Source organism: Protopterus annectens, chromosome 6.part1, assembly GCF_019279795.1.
Source record: "Protopterus annectens isolate FY-2018-M chromosome 6.part1, PAN1.0, whole genome shotgun sequence".
Taxonomy (NCBI): Eukaryota; Metazoa; Chordata; order Ceratodontiformes; family Protopteridae; genus Protopterus; species Protopterus annectens.
The window spans coordinates 522077393-522094154 of NC_056738.1; positions in this window are offsets into that span (position 1 = coordinate 522077393).

The window sequence follows — 16762 nt, forward strand, 5'->3', positions numbered from 1 at the left end:
GTCTTCAGTCATTCTCATCTGTTTTTTAGGCTTAGAGGCCAGACCATGCGGTCTGGGCGTCTGTTTTCTAGGCATAGTTTGAGTTTTAGGCCTTGAAGAAGATGGCGTCGTTTTAATATGCAAGTCAGTAGGCCTGAATACACCCTCAGAAGCCGGTGCCTGCACAGCGGCTCCGGACTCATCCGAGGTAGAGACATCCGCAGGTTCCACAGTTGAAGCATCTCGCGGCATACCGGACTCTGAATGGGCCTCAGTAGAGGCCTGTGAATCTGAAATAACGGGTATCAGGGGCTGCGAAAGCGCCTCAATGAGTACCGGCAAACTGGCGAATGGCTTAAGAGAAGGGTCGTCGGCAGGTTTGGACCTAGAAAGCCTGTATCTGTCTTTATCTTCGTGTTTTTTTCGGAAATGTCAGTAGTCGGATGGCTTACCGAAGACATATCCGGATAATTGAACTGAGTACCAAAATATTTAGAAGCGCAAATATACAGATGACGAATAGTTTGTTGCTTAAATAAGGCACAAAACCGACAGCGAGGTACGTCGTGGTCAGGGCCTAGACAAGGAATACAGTACGAATGAACATCTTTGTGAGGTATTTCCTTTCCACAAGAAATAAAATTATTGACTTTTACTGACATCGGTTTACAGCAAGAAAAAGTTTCCCCAACAGAGTACTTATCTTTAGTTGAAGACTTTGGTTCTGAAACTTGAAAAACAAAAATTTCAGGAGTTGACCAACTGGCACTTGTGAACTGCTTCTGCTTCGGGCACCGCAAGGCAAGAAAGACGGATGTAATGGTGTTAGCTGCATGCTTTATACCCTTATCTGACGTCACAGAAGATGAGACAGCAAGCGACACAGGACCCAAGGCTTTGATAATCAGGCAGAATGAGGGCTACTGCAAGCAGATAACCCAAATGTGATGACTGCAACAGTGAAACATGATCATCATCCAGGACTACAACAGTGAATACACTTGAACATCTACATTTATGGTAAGTATACACAACTGTACTATGCTCTTCATGTTTCACTGTTGCAGTCATTACATTTGGGTAGATTCCCAAAGCTAAGGCAGGAAGGAGGAAGTTGGAGAGCATTAGGACCAGCTATTAAGCCCTGCAAGACTGCAGTGGCAAAACCAGCTCTGTATTTAGAAAACCTAGGCAAGTGGTAATGCTTGGTGAAGGTATGTACAGAACTCCAGGTAGCAGTTTCTAGGATGTCCCTTGGTAGGGACTCCTCTGAGAAAGGCTGTAGAGGTAGATGCAGCCCTGGTGGAATGTGATCTTATCCTGAGGGGTAGGTTTCCCATGTTGCTTATAGCAGAAAATAATGCAAGGGCCTATCCACTAACAAATGGTTTGCTTTAAAATGGCCTTCTCCTCTGCCCCTGCAGCAAAGGCAACTAGCAGCTGTTCAGTTTTTCTGAGAGGCTTAGCCCTGTCCAAGTAAAATCTTAGTTGCCTGTGCATGTCCAAAGAGTGCAGTATTCGTTCTCCTTTCTCCTGTGGATTAGGGAAAAAAAGGTAGGCAAATGAACAGACTAAGGGCCACACTGGATACCACCTTGGGCATACAGGAAGGGTTGGTCCTGAGGGACACCCTGTCAGCATGGAAGATGATGAAGTGCTCCACTGCCATGAGGGCCTGAAGTTCAAACACTCTTCTTGCTGAAACGATGGCTAGAAGGAAAGCAGTTTTCCAAGAAAGGAATTTCAACTCTGCAGTTGCAGCTGGCTCAAAAGGAGGTAGAGTGAGCTTTTCCAATACAAAGTTAAGGTCCCGGGCTGGAGTAGGGGCCCTCCTGGGTGGTCTTAAATTTTTGGCCACTTTGAGGAATTGTTTCAGCAGGGGGTGAAAGAAGAGGGGTGGCTCAGTATTATAATATGCTGAAAAGGCTGAAGAATTAATTTTAATTGATGAGAAGGAAAGGCCCTTGTGGAGCATCTTTGTTAAGTATTGAAGAATATGCGGTAAGCTGGGCACTGTTCAGCCCATCCCTTGAGTCTGGCTCCAAAAACAGAATCTTTTCCACTTTTCAGCACAGGATTTTCTAGTACTAGGCCTCCCAGCCTCCAGAATGACATCTAGCACCTGCTTACTGAGGGATGATATTGGAGAGCTCAGTGAATTAGTCAGGCTGCAAGGTTCAGGGTTTGAAGTTGTGGGTGCAGAACCTGGCCCTCCTGCTGGGACAGCAGGGAAGGAGCCTGAGGCAGGTGCCATGGTTCCAGCAGTGACATACTGCGTAAGAGGGGGTACCAGTGTTGGCGTGGCCAGTATGGTGCAATCAATATTGTCCTTTAAGTTTGCCTTGTTTGATCTTTAGCAGTACTTTCGAGAGGAGAGGCAGAGGGGGAACAGCATAAACTAAGAGGCTTTCCCAGGTGAAGGACAGGGCAGCATCCACTTTCCAAGCTTGGCTGTGGGGAGTCTTTGTGCAGAATTTGTCCAATTGGTAGTTCTGAGGGGAGGCAAACAGGTCTATCTCTGGGTTCCCCCATTTGTTTCTCAAAAAGTTGAATATCATTGGTTCCAGTTTCCACTCGTGTGGGTCCAAGAGATTTCTGCTTAGGTGGTCTGCCAGTGAATTTAGCTTGCCTGGCCGGAAATGAGCTTTTAGGTGCACTTGGTAGCTCAAGGCTGTATATTTCACAGAGCCATGGCTAGTCTGCAGAGAGGGTACAAGTGGGTTCCCCCTGCTTGTTTATGTACCACATAAAGTACAGTTTTGTACCTACCATAAATGTAGATGATGTGAGAGTGTTCAATCTCGCCGTTTGTTCTTACACCTGGGTTCGGAGCCGATCCTCGGCTCCGTGTCGGCCGCTTGACATAGCTCTGCATCGAGAAGAAGCTCGAGACCAACCTAACTCCCACAATCCCCCTCTGCCTTTACTTCAGATCTAGTTTGCCGCTGCAAAGATCGCATCATTTTGATGAGCTCGGACCACCTGAAAGCTAAGATTGATTATTTCTTATAATTCTTTCATTATTTTTTGCATACAGATTTCTCAGATTGACTGTGTGTATGTGTGAGTAGTGTATCGAGGGTTTCTCGGTTCCGTATATAAATTTTATAAACTTTTATATACCTTTGAGTTTTCCCTCGGGGCCTACCCCACCCTTAACTGGATTTGACTATTGGATGTGACTTAAGTATCAGGATTTGACAAATATTACTGGCTTTGACTTTCTTTACTGGATTTGACATTTACTACTGGCTTGTCACTGTTTCTGGATTGGAATTTGTTATCATGTCAGAAAAAGCTAAATCAGGCTTCAAACGGTGCTAATGTGGACAGAAGATGTCTGTCACAGACAATCATAGTTCCTCGTCTACTGTCTTGGCCCTCTCCATCTGCAGGAAGACTGCTCTATCTGTCATTCTTTCAGTGGAAGGGTCATGACAGATAGGCGCAGGAAACTATGGATAGGGCTCTTTTGAAGCCTGCATTCCAAGAGGCTCTGGATGCATCAGACCAGGCATCTACATCCTCGAACGAATCGAAGCCGTCGGAGCCCAAGTCATCGGCTCCGAGCTCTTCATTCAAAGTTCGATCACCGGTTCCACAGACTTCGGGGCCGAGTGTTGAACTGTTGTCAGTTACCGAGCCTCGAGTCTTGGAACCGGTGACGGAGCTTCCTCCTCCTGCGCTTTTGAGGTCGGCTCCGTCTTCGATTCCTTCGACGCGTTCTTCCAGGCCCCTCTCCGACACCGATGTAGACCGCGTGGTGCAGAAATTGATGGAGAATACAGCCTTGTCCAAACTTATCTCTGTCTCCTCCCAGTTGGTGTCGAGACTCGAAGGCCTTCCCTTATCTCCACCTGTTCCTCCTCCGAGGCCTATCCAGTCTTCGGAGCCGGGAGAGGCTGACCTGGTGATTGTGGAGCCCTCGGTACCAGAGCCGTCCTTTTCTCGGTCGGTACCGTTCACCTCTACTCCGTTTGATCCAGTACCGGAGCGGAGCCGAAGATCCATCCTTGGGTCCGGGACCGAGAGTCGGACCGATGTTTCGGTTCCGACGCTCCCTCTCGGGGCCTCGGCTCGGATCGACTCGGCTCCGTCCTCGGGGTCAATGCCTTCGGTGCCTGTCTCGGGAATTCCTCCGACTTCTTCGGAACCGGGGGATACCTCGACTTGGGACCCGGGGGCCTTCTAACTCATGAGGAAGGTGTTGTCTGTTCAGACAACCACTTCAGCAGAAACAGCTTCTCCTTCCCATAAAGGGCCGTTATCCTCCTCTGCACCCACGGCTACATCTAAGCGTCGAGCACCAGTGTCTCAGCCACCCCTAGAGGGTGCCCCTTCTTCCTCGGAGGCTTCTTCGGATGCCCCCCCGAGGAAGTTCCGAGGAAAAGATTGTGTAAGAGGAGACACTTAGATTCTCCACAAGAATCATTGACATCGGACACTGACTTAGATGAGTCAGAAGGGTCCCCAAAGTCACCCTCGGAGGATGTCTCCTTTTCTGACATCCTGGAGATCCTAAAGCAGAGAGGTGATTGGCAATCCCTCCCCCCTTCTGAGGATGAGTCAGTCTTGCTGAAGGCATTCGGTGCTGCCCTTCCTCCTCCTGGGTCACTCCGCCCTTCGATGAGTTAATGGAGCTGATTGCTCGAAGGGCGTGGGAGACACCTGACACGGTGGAACCAGTCCCTAGAAAGCCTAACAAATTTATTACTGCCCCCCAAGTTAAGGCTTATCTGACAAAGGGAGTACCAGTGGACGCTATGGTGGTGGCAGCGGCCATGAAAAAGGAGATGTCGGAGTCTTCCTCATCTGTCCATCCGCCTAATAGAGATTCTAGGACTATGGACAGTTATGGGAAGCGCATTTTTAGTTCAGCGGCTTTTTCTATGCGGTCCCTGAACTATTTGACCCATTTTACACGGCTACAGAGGGATCTAATCAAAGAGTTGGGAGATACCCTCCAGGGTACTACAGATGCTGCTGTCTCAGAGAAGGTTACAGCACATCTCAATACCCTTACTTCTATTGTAAACTTGTCCATGAGGCTGATCTCATACGCAGCCGAAGGGTCGAGTAGGGCAGCAGCTTCAGCGATTGCTCTTCGTAGGCAGTCCTGGATGCGCTTATGTTCATTTGCGGAAGCCTTCAAGTCTTCCTTTACTAACGCCCCATTTGATAGTGCCACTCTCTTTGGCCCTAAAGTAAAGGAGACCCTTACCCGGTGTGAGCAAGAGGGAAAGACTCTGTCTGCTGTCGGAGTCCGTTTTTCCACCCCATCCAGACCGTACCCCAAAGGGCAACGTGGTGGAAAAATGTGGTTTTGAAAACCCCAGGGTTCTTTTCCAGGCGCACAGGGTGATACCCCCTCCAGAGGCAGAGGAGGGGGTAGAGGTGGAAGACGTCGCCCTGGCGGCAGGGGGGGTCTGCAAAACCAAGGTGACAGGGATACACTCCCCGGGAAACCTTTTCAGCACTCCTGAGAGGAGGCCCGACTGTCCTGCTCTGGAGGCAGTCGGGGGTCGCTTAGCTTTATACCCTCAGGCCTGGCAAAATCTTACATCAGACAATTGGGTAAAAAGCGTTGTTACCAGAGGCTACAAAATTCCCTTCCTATTGTCCCCAATTCCACAGAAAAGACTCCCAGATGTGCCGCCCCATCTGCGAGGCCCTGCAGCTACAGAGATTTCAAAGCTGCTAGAAAAAAAGAGTCATCCAACCAGTCCCAGCGGAACAAAGAGGATTCGGAACTTACTCAAGGTTCTTTTTAGTTCCAAAAAAGACAGGGGACTGGAGGCCAATTCTGGACCTAAGCAAACTCAATACCTTCATCAAGAAAGAAAAGTTCCGAATGGTCACGCTTCAATCGATCCTTCCATTTTTACAGAAGGATGACTGGATGTGCTCAATAGATCTAAAGGACGCATACTACCACATCAAAATGGCCAGGGCGTCCAGGGATCACTTGCGCTTCCGGCTGGGAGCCAGTCACTTTCAGTTTCGAGCCCTGCCCTTTGGTCTGACCTCAGCCCCCAGGGTCTTCACCAAATGTATGGCAGTGGTAGCGTCTCACTTGAGACGCCTCGGATTCAGGGTGTTAGCGTATCTGGACGACTGGCTCCTTTCTGCCACCACCGGCCGACTGATTCAGGCCAGGGATTACACACTACAACTTTGTGTTCATCTCGGAATTTCCGTAAATTTCGAAAAATCTTTACTACAGCCATCACAGCATATCTCATTCATAGGAGCAGAATTGGATACGCATTGCTTAATTCTAAGGCTTCCCCCAGAAAGGATAGCCTCCCTACAAAACCATATATCTCTTCTTCTTTCATCCAGAAAATCCCCAGCGAAACTGGTTCTGAAGGTTTTGGGTCTCATGGCAGCTTCCCTCATTGTGATACCCTTGGGAAGACTGCACATGAGAGTTCTTCAATGGCTACTGTTTGCACAATGGTCGTTCCAAAAGTTACCCCTGACACACGAAATCTACATCACAAACATATGCAAATCGCACCTGGCTTGGTGGCTTCGGACTTGCAATCTCTCCAGCGGAAGACCATTTGTGCTACCCACTCCGACAGCAACGGTGACCACGGACGCTTCCCTGATAGGGTGGGGGGGCATCTTTCAGGGACAGACAGTCCAAGGCGAATGGACCAATTTGGAATACAATCTGCACATCAATGTTCTGGAGTTGAGGGCAGTGTTTCTAGCGTTGCAACACTTTGCTCCCCTTCTTCCTCTAGGGACAATTGCAGTCCAGACGGACAACATGTCTGTAGTCTGGAACAAACAAGCAAGGGGGAACCAAGTCTTACCAACTATGCAGAGAGGCCATGAGAATCTGGCAATGGGCGGAGTCCACGGGTTGCTTTCTGATAGCAACGCACATCCCGGGGTTATCCAACGTCATAGCAGACAGGTTGAGCAGAGCCATCCTGTTACCTCAAGAGTGGTCCCTCAAACAGTCAGTTGCGAAGGAGATTTTTCGCAAGTGGGGCCAGCCTTCCTGCGATCTGTTTGCGTCTCCAATGAACGCCAAATGCAGAAGCTATTTTGCCCTATTACCCCCTCCAGGGGAAGTCCCAAGGGACGCTCTGGTTCACGATTGGCCCCCGGGTCTCCTGTACGCTTTTCCTCCTGTTCCCCTGATTTCAAAATTTCTACAGAAAGCCAGCAACCTGCAAAGGACAATTATCCTCATTGCCCCATTCTGGCCTCGTCAAATATGGTTTCCCTTTCTTCTAGCACACCAAATGCGGGAACCCTGGATCCTGGACCCAGAGCCGGATCTACTGACCCACTCGTCAGGGGCTCCCCACCCGTCGCTTCTCTCCCTCAAACTAGCAGCTTGGCTGCTCCGCTTCCCTTCTTAGCCAGGTCTGATCTTCTATCTCCTGCAGTTCAAAATATCCTGGTGGCTTCTCATAAATCATCCACTACAAGGATTTACACCAGTAAATGGAAGCGTTTTGTGCACTGGGCAACTACACAACAATTGGATCCCTTAGCAGCTCCTCTGAAAAAGGTCTTGGAGTTTTTAACCGAACTGTTCCACCAAGGGGCTTCTCCTGCCACTTTGAAAGTGCAATTAACTGCCATATCAAATTTTCATGTGGGAGAAAATGGGGCACCTATTATGGCTCACAGACTTTGTAAGGCCTTTCTAAAAGGATCTTTCCATATTAGACCACCAGTTAGAAGTCCTACTTCACCTTGGAACTTGAACCTTCTTTTGTCACAGCTGATGCTACCACCTTTTGAACCAGCCTCTACCTGTCCTTTAAAGTTTTTGTCATGGAAGACCCTTTTTCTGGTGGCTATCACATCGGCTAGGCGGGTATCAGAGCTTCAAGCTCTTTCGGTCAACCATCCTTATTTGATTTTTCACCCTGACAGGGTATCCCTTCGCACTAATCCATCCTTTCTTCCCCAAGGTTTGCTCCGTTAATAATATTAATCAGTCCATTGAACTGCCCACATTTTTCAAGAACCACTCCAATAAATTGGAATATATGTTACACAAGTTAGATGTTCATAGACAACTCAGATTTTACTTGGACAGAACAAAGGATCACAGGAAAACAGACCAGCTCTTTGTGGCCTTCTCAGACATCAAGATGGGTATGGCAGTTACAAAACGAACCCTGTCCAAATGGCTTTCTGATTGTATTAATTTTGTTTATACTGCCTCTGAGCAAACTTTACCTGTCAAGCCCAAAGGGCACTCTACAAGATCAGTATCTACATCCCTGGCTCATGCAGCTCGCCTGCCGTTAGACACTATTTGCGGCTGCCACTTGGTCTAAACCACATACCTTCATTTCTCATTACAAAGTGGACAGGATTTCTAGGGACAGGGCAACCTTTGGTTCCACTGTGCTCAGGAACGTTCTCCCCCGAGTTCCTCAGGAACACGGAGCTAGGGACGCTACCCAGGTGTAAGAACAAACGGCGAGATTGAACACTCTCACATATAGAAGTTATGTCCTTACCATAACGTTCCATGTGGAGTGTTCATCTCGCCTTTGTTCTTACATTCCGACCCTCCCACCCTCAGGAAGAACGTCCAATTTAGGTGCCTGGTTTGTTTCTCCTGCTTCTGCCTTGAGCAGTTGTTGTACTATGTAAATAGGTTTTCTTGTTTGGTATGAAAGTGTTATGCTCTCTTCTGGTTTGCTTGCAAACTAGATCTGAGGTAAAGGCAGAGGGGGATTGTGGGAGTTAGGTTGGTCTCGAGCTTCTTCTCGATGCAGAGCTTTGTCAAGCGGCCGACACGGAGCCGAGGATCGGCTCCGAACCCAGGTGTAAGAACAAAGGCGAGATGAACACTCCACATGGAACGTTATGGTAAGGACATAACTTCTATTTCGAGTGTTCACCCTGCTGCAGTCATTACACTTGGGTTATCCTGCCGTCAGGCGGTCCCGCAGTCGGCCCAAATTCGAAAGTCTTGGTCCGGTGTCGGTTGCTGTCGCTTCTTCCCTGACGTCAGTGCGCCAGGGGTATACAAGATGCATCAGACGCCATTTTCTTCAGTTTTTCTTGCCCCAGATGTCAGGTGCCCCCAAGTAGGTAGGCAATACATATTGCTAATCAAAAATATACAATAAAAACAATACCTTCAGTTACCAGCAAATACACCCCAAAGGTTGTATAGGACAGAAAGGTATAGATAAGTCTAGCTAGTTCAGACGGGATGGAGGGAGGGTAACCTGGACTGCAGCAGTGTGAACACTCTATCTACATTTATGGTAGGTACAAAACTGTACTATGTTCGTGTTACACTGCCGCAGTCATTACACTTGGTTAGAATCCCAAAGCTGAGGTTGGGTGGCTGGTCTATAAAGAGTTAGGATTGGCTATGAGGCCCTGCAGAACTGCAGTGGCAAATCCTGCTCTGGATTTAGAGTAAAGAGGCAGGTGGTAATGCTGGGTAAAGGTGTGCACTGAACTCCAAGCTGCAGCCTCCAAAATTTCCTTGGTAGGTACTCCTCTGAGAAAGGCTGTTGAAGTGGCTGTTGCCCTGGTGGAATGTGGCCTAATGTTATTTGGGACTGATTTTCCATGCTGTGTGTAGCAGTACCAAATGCAGTGTCCTATCCATTTGGATACAGTCTGCTTTGAGATAGCCTTACCCTGTGATCCTGCAGCATATGCTACAAACAGTTGCTCAGTTTTCCTGAAAGTCTTTGTTTTGTCCAAGTAGAAGCGTAGCTGCCTGTGTATGTCCAAATGCAGAAGTTTCTCCCCTTTATTCTGGGGGTTTGGATAAAAAGTTGGCAAATGGATGGTTTGGTTAAGAGCCACACTAGATACCACCCCTTTGGCATACAGGTAGGGTTTGTTCTTAAATATACCCTGTCCTGATGAAAAATTATAAAAGGTTCCACTGCCACTAATGCCTGTAGCTCTGAGACTCTTCGTGCTGAAGTTACTGCCAGTAGCAGAGCTGTTTTCCATGATAAAAATTTTAGATCGGCTGTATTGGCTGACTCAAAAGGTGGGAGGTCAGTTTTTCCAAAACGAAATTGAGGTCCCAAGTTGGTATAGGTGCTCTCCGGGGCGGTCTTATGTTTTTAGCCCCTCTGAGGTACTGTTTTATTGCTTTAGCAAGGGATGAGAGAATAAAGGAGGATCCGTGTTGTAATGTGCTGAAATGGCAGAGGCGTGGATCTTAATTGATGAGAAGGATAGGCCTCTGTCCAGCATCTCAGTTAAGTATTGTAAAATCTGAGGAATGTTTGGAACAAGAGGGTCAAGGCTTTGAGCCTGGTTCCAGGCACAGAATCTCTTCCATTTTTCTGAGTAAGCTTTCCTGGTGCTAGGCCTCCTGGCCTCCAAAATGACATCCATAACAGCTTTAGAGAGAGGTGTTGTCTGTTTGACTAATGTATCTGCCATGCAGCCAGGTTTAGGGTTTTGAGCTGACCGTGCAGGATCTGATTGTTTTGTTGAGTCAGAAGGTGTGGAATTTGAGGCAAAATCCATGGTGGGCCTTGAGCCAAGTTCCTTAAGATAGGGTACTAGTGCTGGCGTGGCAATCAGGATCATCTCTGTTTTTTCTTGTCTGGCTTTTAGGAGTACCTTTGAAAGGAGAGGCAGTGGCGGGAAGGCATAAACTTTTAGATTTTTCCAGCTGAACATAAGAGCATCCACTTTCCATGCTTGTTTGTGATAAGTCCTTGTGGAGAATTTTTGTAGTTGGCAATTCAGTGGGGAGGCAAAAAGATCTATGTCTGGGCATCCCCACTTTTGCGTTACCTTGCTGAAGATTTGTGGATTCAATTTCCATTCGTGAGGGTCCATGACATTTCTGCTTAGGTCATCTGCCAGAGTATTTTTCTTTCCTGGCAGGAATTGTGCTTGCAGGTGAACTTGATACGTTAGAGCTGTGTTCCACAAGGTCATGGCTTGCCTGCATAGGGGATAAGAATGAGTGCCCCCCCTTGCTTGTTTATGTACCACATTACTGTGGTGTTGTCTTTTAACTGAGCCATTAAATATTGTTGGTACTTAAGCATGTGAAACTGGCAATTTAAAGCTCTCACTGCTAAAGTTGCATAAGTGTATACTTTCTTCCCCCATCTATCCAAAGCTCTGGAATCTCTGTCAGAGGGTACTGGATTTTTAGCAATGGAAGCCTTAACCCCTTTTGGACCCTGGGAAATAGTTTCTGGATCAGCAGAAGGGTTTTTGTAAAGAAACTTGAGTGTCGGGGACTCTATACTACCTACCTTGGCTGGAGCAGGGTGCAAAGAGTCAGGAGATAAACTGGATTCAGAGAACACATCATCCACAATATCTAGCATAGGCGGACTAGCCAGGGGCCTGTGTTGAGGCAATAAGAGGAAATCCCTGAGCCTTTTCTTGGATTCTGAGTAATCCTGGCTTTCCCAATGGAAGTGCTCCCTCATGGTATGTAAAGTTTCCCCAAAAGAATAATCCTCAGGAAAAGAGGCTGAAGGGATAGATTCTTCAGCATCAGAGTCCTCATAGGGGGGGGGGGTAGAGAGTATCCCTGGTCTGAAGAGGAATCAGAAAAAATGGAAACCTGATCAGAGGAGTCATAGTCTGTATCCTGCCTAGGCCTTTTCTCAGGAGAGGGATGGGAACCCCTGATTAGAGTAATGAGGCCTTCGGCCATTTTAAGCATCTGTTTCTTAGGCATGGAGGACTGTCCAGGAGAATGCTGTACTTGTTTCTTTGTCTTTAATGGTGCCTTTGTCTTGGCTGTTGTTTTAATGGTAAGTTGTGAAGGTCTGAAAACACCCTCAGAAGCCGATGCCTGCTCAGCGGCTCCGGACCCATCTGAGGGATTAGTTTCCGTAGGCCTAATACCTTGTGTTTTCAGAGGCCTAGATGTCTCCACGTGAGAGTCAGAAGTGGTCTGTGGCTCTGAGGTAGTGGGTGTCAGGGGCTGTGAAAGCGCCTCACTGAGAACAGGCGACTGGCCTAGAAGAGGTTGTTGTCTGTTTTGGACCTCGGATGCCTCTCTTTATCCTTGTCTCTGCGTTTTTTCGGTATTGAGGTCAACGACTGATCCATCCGATGGCATTGTTTAATTGAACATTCAGCCAAAGTAGTGCAAAGCAAAATCAAAACGTCTTTTTATACTGCGTTTGTTAAATCTAGCAAAAAACCGACAACTAGTGACGTCGTGATCAGGGCCTAGGCATGGAATACAGTAAGAGTGGAAGTCCTTATGAGGTATTTGCTTCCCACAAGAAATACAATTATTAACTTTTTCTGACATCGGTCTGAGGCAAGAAAAAAGTTTCCGCAACGGGGTACTTAGCTTTATTGAAGACTTCGGATCTGAAATTCGACTTCGAAAATCTCAGGAGTTGGCCGACTGGCACTTGCGAACTGCTTCTGCTTCAGGCACAGTGCGGCAAGAAAGACTGAAGAAAATGGTGTCGGATGCATCTTATATACCCCTGCCGCACTGACGTCAGGTAAGAAGCGACAGCAACCGACGCCGGACCAAGGCTTTGGAATTTGGGCCGACTGCGGGACCGCCTGACGGCAGGATAACCCAAGTGTAATGACTGCAGCAGTGTAACACGATGAACATCAGTGGTGGTGTCTGTCTTTACCAATAATTGTCCTGGAAGAATGTAGTCCTTGAAGGCTGTCAGTGAATTCTGTATAGCTAAAATTTCTTTTTGATTGATATGCAGGTGCATCTGACTTGGGTTCCATTTTCCCTGAATGCAGTGCCCTGCCAAGTGAGCCCCCCCATGCATAGTCTGATGCGTCTGTTAGGGTTTGGGCGGCAGGGGGTAGAATGAATGGCAATCCCCTGTTGTGGTGGCAGGCCTCTGCCCACCAAAGGAACTGTCTCCTTAAGCAAGGAGGGATAGGAATCACTGATTCCAGGTCCTGTGAATGCTGACACCATAGGATTTTTAGATACCATTGTAGTTTCCTCATATGCAGTCTTGCATATGGAATTAGTAGAATGCAAGAGGCCATGAACTCCAGGGCTTGTAGGAATTTCCTTGCAGATAGCTGGGTCTTTGTGGCCAGTAGCTTGAAGTAGGCTGCCAAATAAACTTGTTTCTCTGGTGTGAGGTAAGCCATCTGGGAAGTTGTGTTCAAGCTTGCTCCCAGGAATACAACTTGTTGGCAGGGTACTAGAAGAGATTTCTTTTCGTTTATGGTGTACCAGAGTGAAGTTTCTTTACAAATGCCAGATGATTTAGTAGCATGTTCTGGCTTTCTGCCTGAATTAGCCAATCGTCCAGGTATGGATATACTTCATTATTTCTTTGCCTGCAAAATGCAATGACTGGGGCTAGGCACGTTGAATACCCTGGGCGCAGTAGATAAGCCAAAGGGAAGTGCAGAGAACTGATCGTGCATGCAGCCTGCCCTGAAGCGTAAGTATTTCCTGCAAGATTCCCTTATTGGAATGTACAGGTAAGCTTCCTTTAAATCTAAGGTTGCCAACCAGGCATCTTTACCTACCATAGGAAGCAGCTGCTGAAGTGTTAGCATTTTAAATTTTCGGATTACCAAAAAGGTGTTTAGAATAGAGAGGTCCAGGATAGGACACCAGAAATAGTCTTGAGTAAAAACATTGTCCCCTTTCTTCTTCTGGGATACTTAGAAGCCTTGATACTTAGAAGAGAGAGAGCCTGCTGTTGAGCCTCTGTCCACTGATTTCGGGGTAGGTCTGGCCAACCGTTTGGCGTTGGTAAGGTGTGGAAGTGGAATCTGTATCCTTGGGAAATTATATTAAAACCCATTTGTCCTGGGTGATGAGTTCCCAGTTTTTCTTTGCATGCAGTGCGATCTTTCCCCCAAAGGAGCATGCAGTTGAGCAGGCCTGATCAAGGTTATGTCATTGTGACTTTTCCATAGGGGGGAGTCTTACTACTTCCAGCTTTGGAAGTGGAAGCCCCCCACTGCTTAGGCCTGTAAGCACCTTGAGACTGTAGCCTGGGTGTTCTGCTGTTCCTGGGTTTGGACTGAGAAGGCCTGGAAGAGACAGGAAAGGACCAATTCTTAGAAGGCCAATGCCTACTGAACCTGGGAGGTTGTACTTGCAGGAAATCTAACAGTTTGCACATATTTAGCTTTTTTTCTCCATCTTTTTAATGACTATTTCTGCTTTGTTGCCAAACAGGCGATCTTGGTTTAAAGGAGCATCCAGTTTACTTTTAACATGATCTGGCAAATTTTGCTCCTTAAGCCAAGCATGCCTTCTAAGAACAGATCAGTGACAGCAGCCCTGCAAGATGCTTCTAGAGTCTCAAAACCACATTGCAAAGTATGTTTACCAACTTGTTCAGCAGAATGCATTAAATCCTGTAATTCTTTACTTTCAGAACAGTCAGGAAACAATTTAAAGGAAAACAATAGGATATTAAAGCATATTCCCCAACCTGCTGACTCTTCCAGTCCCTGTTCTTTGATAAAGCTTAAAAAAATCACCTTTGCAGCTTTAAAAAATAACCCACTCAACTGTTTTCCATGTTCTGCTTCCTAGCTTTCTATACTGTTTTTGTTTCACTTTGCAAACAAACTTGAAAAACCTGTAGCTGGCTCTGAAATTATGATGTCACATCTGCCATCTGCTCTTGCTCTAGCTATCGGGATGTTTCCTCCCCCAAAGTGATGTAATCCCCACCTGATTTGCATGCTGTATAGAAGAGCCAGTGTTCCTCCCACATTGTGATGTCAGACCTGCCTTACCCAGCCCACTCAACCTAATAAAATCCATGTGGTGTGTGGAACTCCTTTTCATTGTACGTATATATCCTGTCGACTGCATTTGTTTGAGGGACTACTGAAAAGTTTGGATTGCCTGCATCTTCGTCTGTATTTCTTGCTTCATTGGTAAGGTAAGTCTTCCTAGTGAATTAAAAATGTAATTCTACACACAGCCCCTGTTTGAATGCACTTCTAGCCCTATTTTGTGCTGCCTGATATAGTTTATGACTCTCTTCTGAACAGGAATACTCTCTTCCTCCCTATGAGGATTCTGCTGCTGAAGAATCTATCCCTTCAGCCTCTCCTCCTGAGGATTATTCTTTTGGGAAAACCCTGCATACCATGAGGGAGCACTTCCACTGGGAGAGCCAAGACTACTCAGAATCTAAGAGAGACTTTCCTTTACTACCTCAGCACAGGCCTCTTGCTATCCCCCGTTTTAGACATTGTAGATGATGTATTTTCAGAGTCCGGCCTGTCTCCTGACTCTTAACCCCCTGCACCTGTTAAGCCAGACAGATACTACAGGGTTCCAGATTCACATAAATTTCTTTATAAAAACCTTGCTGCTGACCCAGAAACTATTTCTCAGGGTCCCAAAGGGGTCAAGGCTTCCACTGCAAAAAACCCTATCCCCTCTGATAGGGATTCAAGGGCACTGGACAGATGGGGGGAAAAAGGTTTATACTTCTGCTACCTTGGCTGAGAGAGCTTTAAATTGTCAATTTCATATGCTTAACTATCAGCAATACTTAATGTCACTGCTTAAACAGAAAATATTAACAAATTCTGAATGTGCAGAAAACAAGGAAATGCAGGATTTATTGCATGCAACTGAACAAGTGGGAAGACATACTTTGCAATGTGGTTTTGATTCTCTGGAGGCCTCTTGCAGGGCCGCTGTTACGGGTTCTGTCATTAGGAGGCATGCTTGGTTAAAGGAACAGAATCTGCCTGATCATGCTAAAGGAAAATTATTAGATGCTCCATTACAGTATGATACTTTGGTGTTAAAGCAGAGGAGGTGTTGAAGAGAATGGAGGACAAAGCAAAATCTATGCAGACAGTTAAGGATTTCTTACAGGTGCAGCCACCCAGATTTAGCAGGAACTGGCCCACAAAGTATTGGTCCTTTCCAGTGTCAGACAGGCCGCAAAGAGGCAGATACAGACGCCCCAGAGGCAGATCCCAGCCCCAAGGCTCATACAGGCCTAAACAATGGGGTGCTTCTACCTCCAAAAGCGGAGAAGACAAATCACAGCTATACAGGAAACATTTTGAATTACTTTCCTCTGCCAGCACCAAGCACTTATCTTTTGGCAGCCCCCTTAGGGGGAAAAACTAGCACTTTTTTCACAAAATTGGCACATGATCACCCAGGACAAATGGGTCTTAAATATAGTGCCTCAGGGCTACAGGTTCCATTTTCACACCCTGCCAAGGGCAAAAGGTATGTCAGACCTGCCATACAATCAATGGGCAGAGGCACAAAAGCAAGTTTCAGCCCTCATGGACATGAGGGCCATTCAGCGAGTACCACAGCAAGAGCAGGGACAAGGATTTTACTTGAGACTTTTCTTGGTTCCCAGAAAGGAAAAAGCCTGGAGACCAATTCTGGACCTGTCTATTCTAAACACATTTCTGGACGTTCCAAAATTCAGAATGTTGACTCTGCAGCAGCTTCTGCCCATGCTGGGCAAGAAGGCTTGGCTTGTAACTTTGGACCTAAAAGAGGCATACCGGCATGTCCCAATCAGACAATCTTGCAGAAGATACCTCAGATTCATAGCTGGCTCAATGCACTACCAATTCTCTACATCATCTGGTAAACAAAGCAATACTGTCTCACAATGAAAATAGGCTTGACATTAAACTTTGCCCTTGAAACTCACATTCACTGAAACAACATTGAAACCCACATCACATCCAAAGAAAATGCATCTGGCCAGTGGTGGATAAAGATTACCTTTGGGCTGTTTTCAAATCATTGGCTTTATCTACTGCACCCAGGGTCTTCACAAAATGCTTGGCACCAGTAATTGCATTTTTCAGACAA